The following is a 7,547-nucleotide window of genomic DNA, read 5'->3' as shown; positions in this document are numbered from 1 at the left end:
TGAAAGAGAGAGAGAGGCAGTGTGACCAGAGGTGGGTCAGAGAGAGAGGGAGATACAGAATCCAAAGCAGGCTCCAGGCTCTGAGCTGGCTGTCAGCACAGAGCCCGACATGGGGGTTTTACCCACAAACTGTGAGATCATGACCTGAGCCAAAGTCTGACACTTAACTGAGTGAGCCACCCAAGCACCCCTGGATTTCAGTCTTGACTTAAAACCAGTTGACACTGAGGGCACCTGGGTGGCTTAATAGGTTAGGCATCTGATTTTGGCTCGGGTTATCATCTCATGGTTGGTAGGTTCAAGCTCCGAGCTAGGCTCTCTGCTGACAGCTCAGAGCCTGAAGACTGTTTCAGATCCTGTGTCTCCTTTTCTCCCTATCCATCCCCTGCTTGCTCTCTCTCTCTCTCTCTCTCTCTCTCAAAAATAAACAAAAGTTAAAAATTTTTAAAGCCGATTGACATTGTAGTTTTCCTATATGTTTACTGTGGCAATAGCCATATTGTCTTATTCCAAGCTACCATCATTAAATAGCACAGATTGAGTAGCTTAAACAACAGAGATCTATTTTCTCACATTTTTGGAGGTCAGAAGTTCATGATCAGAGTACCAGGAGGATTGGGTTTTAGTGAGGGTTCTCTTCTTGGCTTGTAGACAGCTGCCTTCTTGCTGAGTCCTCACATCACCTTTCTTTGGTACATGAGTGCAGAGAAGGAGAAATTTATCTTTTCCTTTTCTTACGAGGCCAGTAATTCCATCATGAGATCTCTGCTGTCCTAACCTAATCTAACCCCAATTACCTCCTCAAAGTTCCATCTCCAAATTAGGGCTTCAATATATTGATTGTGGAGGAAACCCATGCATTCAGTTCACTATATATGTATATATATATATATGTATATATAAATGTTTATTTATTTTTGAGGGGAGAGTCAGAACGTGAGCAGGGGAGGGGCAGAGAGAGAAGGAGACAGAATCTGAAGCAGGCTCCAAGCTCTGAGCTGTCAGCACAGGGCCCCACTTGGGGCTCAAACTCACATACCGTGAGATCATGAGCTGAGCTGAAGTCGGACACTTAACCAACTGAGCCACCCAGGCACCCCTTGATCATAGATTTTAACATCAATTTGGAAAAATTACTGTCCAATGTGTGAAAACACCATTCAAGCACCTGCCTTTGGTTTACCAAAGGGCTTGAATACCATATAGGTTTCTGTGATCTGAGTATGAGGAAACAAAAAGGAGGAGCTAATTCTTCCATAAGTGTTTTTAAAAACTAAACGAGGATGAACTTATCTGTAGATGGACTCTTCATGATCATACAGAGTAAGGTAAGCACTGGAAAGGAAGTAGCATTTCTTATTTTAACTGTAATAGTAAGTCAGTGGTGCTCTTGTGAACTTGTAAAGTGATAGTTAGTTGAAATCACTTGTAAGGATGGAAATAACTGTGGCTGTGGAAACTCCTACTTTCTCGTGGACTTTTGAGGAGGAGTAGTAAATTCATCACATATTTTAGAGGTTCTGAGTTCCATTGGTTTTCCTAGATAATTGTGGGGGTATGAAGTCACCGAGGGGACAGTTTTCAAATTTCTATCTCCTGGAGATAAAGAGGTTAAGGAATGGAAGATGGGGGGCTGGAGTAAATGATGCAAACAGCCACAGCACGGTTGTTCCCAATACCAATGGATATTTCATATACAAAATGTGAGAGGGGCGCGCTTTTGCTGGCGTGGCTAATGCAGTAGGACAGGTATTTCCATCACTGTGGACATTTTCCATATTATTGCTTTAAGAAGGAGCAATCTCAAAGGGTGAGAACACTAAACAATTTGGTTTCAAAATGCAGCCAATAGACCAATACATATCTGTGAGTAAAAATTTGCAAATAAAGACGTGGAAAGATGTAGAGCAGAAATATAACCTTTAAAGCATGAATAAACACATACAATGTATAACATCAGGGCTGAAATGTCTCTTAAGTACAAGGGACATTTGAGAGAAATTAACATTACCATGGAACTACTTCCTAAAATTCACACTTATGCATTTTGATAAAAATAGAAAATGATATTCATTTTATGGCTTTTTCTTTCTTTAACATAAATTGTTTCTTCCACTTACCAGCTATATCACCTTGGGCATGTCCTTTGACCTTTCCAGATCTCAGTTTTCTTACCTATAAAATGAGGCAAATTTACAGGGAAATATCCAAATTTCTTCTTTAGAAATGGACTTTATGAGATTTAGGAAAGCATCTAATAGTAATTAATGAAAAGTTTAAAATGACAGTGTTCCTGGGGCGCCTGGGTGGCTCAGTCGGTTAAGTGTCCGACTTCAACTCAGGTCATGATCTCACGGTTCATGGGTTCGAGCCCTGCATCAGGCTCTGTGCTGACAGCTAGTTCAGAGCCTGGAGCCTGCTTTGGATTCTGTATCTCCCTCTCTCTCTGACCCTCCCCTGCTCATGCTGTGTGTGTGTGTGTGTGTGTGTGTGTGTGTGTGTGTGTGTATGTCTCAGAAATAAATAAAACATTTAAAAAATAAAATGAAAGTGTTCCTTTTCTTTAAGTTTATTTATTTATTTTGAAAGATAGAGTCCGAGGGGGGAAAGGGAGAGAGAGAATGCTAAGCAGTTTCCACAGTGTCAGCGAAGAGCCCAGAGCGGACTCAAATTCACGAACTGCGAGATCATGACCCGAGTCAAAATCAAGAGTGGGGCGCTTAACTGACTGAACCTCTCATGTGCCCCGAATGTGTTCCTTTTTTAACACATTACAGCAAAATCTCAACTCTCTGGAACCATCTGGGGTAGAGTTTAAGAGAATTGACCTGGATCCTTTGATAAATACTAATTACACACATGCACACTCACACACAAAAGTTTTTAAGAATATCATCTGAGAAGAAAGCAAGCAAAGAAAGGATAAGAATACAGCTCTGGGGAAGAGGATATAATTTTAATAGTACCTAACAGGCCCTTGAAAGAGGTCAGGCATCTAAGTCTAGAGGAATTACATCCTGATGTATGAAAAGAGTTGGTGGCTTTGATCTTGAAATTATGGTCAGTAGCCTTTGATAAAATATGCAAAAGGGAAGACTGTCTAATAGCAGAGGCTGGAAGACACTTCATTTTTCAGCAAGAGTGGAAAAGGTGAGTACTAGAAACCATAGGTGGGGATTCACACTATTGTGTACCCAGGAAAATGATAGTTTAGGTTGTCAGAGTGGTCAGTCATGTACTCTGGAAGGGAAAATGGAAATCCCTAGAAACCAACACAGATTCAGGAAGAACAGAGCATTCCCTGTGTTCCCATTTCCTTGGGTATCAGGGACATAAGGTAACTAGAGCTCACACAGACATTTCAGAAATGTCTCATTGACTCCCCAGTCTGAGTTGAGTAACGCCATGGTATTGGAAAGCAGTCTGTCTTTTCACTATAGACAGGAGCTTCGGAGTGGGACAGATGTGTGTCATTTCCAAATCTGCCACTTACTCTCTTGGAGAGTAGGAAAATTACTTAACCTCCCTCAGCCTCCATTTCCTTGTATGAAACATTTGAAACACATTTCCATATATGAGACTTTTTAATTATATGAAACATGTACATAGCAATAACCATTGCCTGGGGGTGGTCATGATGATTAAATGAGATAATACATATAAAATATTTATCACAGCTTCCAGCATAAGGAAACCACTTAGTATGTTCTATCTCCTGTTACCACCACAGATTTACAGCTATTTGAATAATTCTCTCCCAAAGTGGTTGATTGATTAATGGAAACCAATTTGAGGCAGCCTGTTTCAATAGCTTGCCATGAGACTTTATCCTTAAACTTATTCTAATATTTAAAAAAATATTGGTGCATCAGAAGAAGAAGTAGAAGACATGTTCGTTATTTTTCAGGTGCTAAACATGTTGAAGAATAGTCAATACATCTGACTATAAGATAAGGAATAAAAAATATTTTGACAGGCTAATAATCTGGAGCTAATCCCCAAATCTATAATTTTAACAAACCTAATAGTAAGTATTAGGTATTAAAAATGTAAGTATAAAGGAGAAAGTCAGAGACTGACAGAGGAAGATTAGAAAATAGCCATAGTTTTCTGCTGCTCAGGGTCCTTATGGTTTTCGGAACACAATAATCATGTCAGAATTCTATCCAACAACTTATTAAGACTGATAAACAGATAGTGAACTCCCAGTTTGCATTAGTAAAGTTCACATGCTCAGTTCTGGAGAAGTTGCATCCCACAGTCCCATACGCTGGTCAAACTCCATTTCAGGCATTGTGTTTAACTCAAGTGCCTGCCTTTGAGATTGTCACTGATAAACCAAAAGGTGTCTAAAAGAAAGCAATCAGATTCTAAAAAGCCCTGGAATCAAGGTCAAAGGACAGAGTTGAGAAATCTGAGACAGTCATCTTAGAACGGAGAAAATGTCAGGATGTGAACTCTATCCTCCAGTATCTGGGATTGGTCTTGAGGAGGAGGGGGTAGACTCAGGGGGAAGGAGAAAGCTGGTGTTTGTCTTGTTCACTGCTATTCAGCCAGCATAGAGCAAAGTGACTGGTCCAAATATGCTCAGAGCATTTTAGGTGAAATAATTCTCTTCCTCTAACAATACAGGACAAAGATCAGTAGAGAGATGTTACTCCAGGAGGTTGATTTAACTCAGTGTGAGGAAAAAAAATTTCTAAAAATTGGAAGTCCTGGACAAAGAAGCTTTGATTGTGTTGAGCTGACAGTCCCTGCAGGATTTGGACAGAGCCTGGATGACCTCTATCAGGGATGGGGTAATGCTGGGCGGGAGGTCTGCCTGTATAGCATAGGGTGGAGGCCCGTTACAACCCCACAATCTTGTGATTCTATTCCATGTGCTCAGCTTGATACCACGTTTCAAGTTTAGCAGATTAATAATTGTAAAGGACTGGCATTGAGAGATATATGTGGAAGATCCCATTATTTCTGCATCTGTATAAGTATTATCTGATTGGGGAATTGTACACATTTACTGAGCCCATGTTTCCATGTACTGCATAGGTTATCTGATTTCTATTAGTAGAAATAACATCACAGTTAATTATACTCAATAGTCTTATTGGCCTGTGTCAGTCTCTGTTTTGCTTCTGTCATTATCACCTTTTCCCCATATTTAATAGAGTTTCTGTGGGTGGCTTTATAGAATGAAAAAAAGGAAATTTATTTATATAGAGTACGCATGAAGGGCCTTTTAGGCTTTCATTTGCAATCAGTTTTGAGAAACATTTGTTTGATCCCTAAAAGAAATAAATCCTTTGTGGAAGATTTATCCAATGATCACACTCCAAGCCAGACTCCCTTTGAGCAATTTTCAAAAATCTTTAAGCATAATGCTTTGTTGCTCTAAACAATGTACAGTACCTTTTATTTCTGGTTCGTTTGTATAAACAAATCTTTTTGCTCTCCATATTATAGTTACACTGTGTCATCTGAACTCATGGAAATGTATATTAAAAGAATAAATAATTTAAAAAAGCAATAACAACAGAAAATTCTTTAGGTGATTTAATAAGCACGTGACACATAGAAAAACAATCCTTTCCAAAAATTTTAACTGTGGGCGAATGTGAAGATTCTTTATATTTTCTTTTTTTTCTTAAATAGTTTATTGTCAAGTTCGTTTCCATATAACACCCAGTGCTCATCCCCACAAGTGCCCTCCTCCATGCCCATCAGCCCCCTTCTCCTCTCCCCCATACCCATCAGTCTTCAGTTTGTTCTGTGAAGATTCTTTTAAAACATTCACTATTACTTACAAAGAAAGTATTATGACGTATATTCTTTTTTTTTTACTATTTTTACTAACTCCGCTGTTATGACCTAAACAAAGAACAAAAAAAATATTTTAAGACTTAACTAAGAATGGAAGGTTTTTAATCCCCTTTGTCTCACTGAATTCCTTCAGAATTTTGGTCAATACATGAAAGATGGACTTTTCATCATGAAAACTGCCTGAAAGCTTCCAGGGAGTTGAAATGGGAACCAGAGTTAGGTCATATTTGCAGCTTCGGAGTCATCTGATGCTTTTCTGGGGCTGATTCTTTCAATAAATATGTCTTGAGTACTTATTTTCTTTGCAATGCATTATGTAGATATAAAGATAAATCGGAGAAGAAAATTGCTTTGACTGTCTTGCTGTCTTAGTAAAGACAATGAAATGGTATGGGGTAAGGAGTTTATGAGCTCAACTGTGAAATTATATACATTAATTGGTATTTTGTTTCTAAGTTAAAGTTTCTAAGTGACTTATTGCATTCCACCTAGTATTTAGATGTCCTATTTTTGACAAATTTTACTTTTTTTTGCTGAGGAGTTTTGTTTAATTTATTTATTTAATTAAATTGTTTTAACGTTTATTGTTTTTGAGACAGGGAGACACAGAGTGAGAGTGGAGGAGGGACAGAGAGAAAGGGAGACACAGAATATCAAGCAGGCTCCAGGCTCTGAGCTGTCAGCACAGAGCCTGACATGGGGCTCGAATCCATGAACTGTGAGATCATGACCTGAGCCGAAGTCAGATGCTCAACCAACTGAGCCATCTAGGCACTCATTATTTAATTTTTTAAAGCATTTATTTATTTTTGAGAGAGAGAGAGAGAGATGGAGTGTGAATTGGGGTGAGGGGAAGAGAGAGCGAGACACAGAATCTGAAGCAGGCTCCAACTCTGAGCTGTCAGCACAGAGCCTAATGCAGGGCTTGAACTGAAGAACCATGAGATCATGATCTGAGCCAAAGTCAGATGCTCAATTGACTGAGCCACCCAGGCACCTCGGAGTTTTGTTTTATTTTAAATAAAAATCACAATTAGTGATTAATAAGTAAAATGCGCGCACGCACACGTGTGTGTGTGTGTGTGTGTGTGTGTGTGTGTGTGAGAGAGAGAGAGAGAGAGAGAGAGAGAAAGAGAGAGAGAGAGAGAACCTATTTGTTCCCTATCAGGTGCTAAGACCCCAGACTCTTCCATTTTTTAATAGGAGAAACTTCCATATTCCTACCAGTGGTGACTTGGGCCCATAAAGTTTCATCCCCAGGTCTTGATTTATGCATTCACCAGTGGAAGCCTATCTTTAGGGCCACATGTCTACCATCTTCATAGCTTTTGGCAATGATCCTTGGAAAACAAAGAGCATTAGATTATGTACCCATACAGAGGCAGGCCTTGGTCTGCACACCAATATATCATCTGGCATTGGCTGGTCTTTTTATCCCCTTGGGTCACAGCATCCAGGAGTGAGATTCTGTGACTGAGTGTCCTGGCATGTTGAATGACAGCTCATGGAGAGAGCTGGATGAGGCAGCACTTAGATACTTGGAGATGCTAAAAAAGATCTGTTTCAGGACTTATGGCTTTATCAGGCATAAACCTTTCTGATTTTCACAAATCTGCAATGCAAGTCTGACCATTATTTATTCTTAACCTGGTATTTTGGGGGAAATGGCTTTTTTTTTCTTTTTAAACCATTGAGCTTGATGTTATTTTTGCAAATACTTTTCATTTCAG

The sequence above is a fragment of the Crocuta crocuta genome, unplaced genomic scaffold (assembly GCF_008692635.1).
Source record: "Crocuta crocuta isolate KB4526 unplaced genomic scaffold, BGI_CrCroc_1.0 scaffold291, whole genome shotgun sequence".
In the NCBI taxonomy this organism is placed as follows: Eukaryota; Metazoa; Chordata; class Mammalia; order Carnivora; family Hyaenidae; genus Crocuta; species Crocuta crocuta.
Note: the sequence above shows the minus strand (reverse complement) of the source record.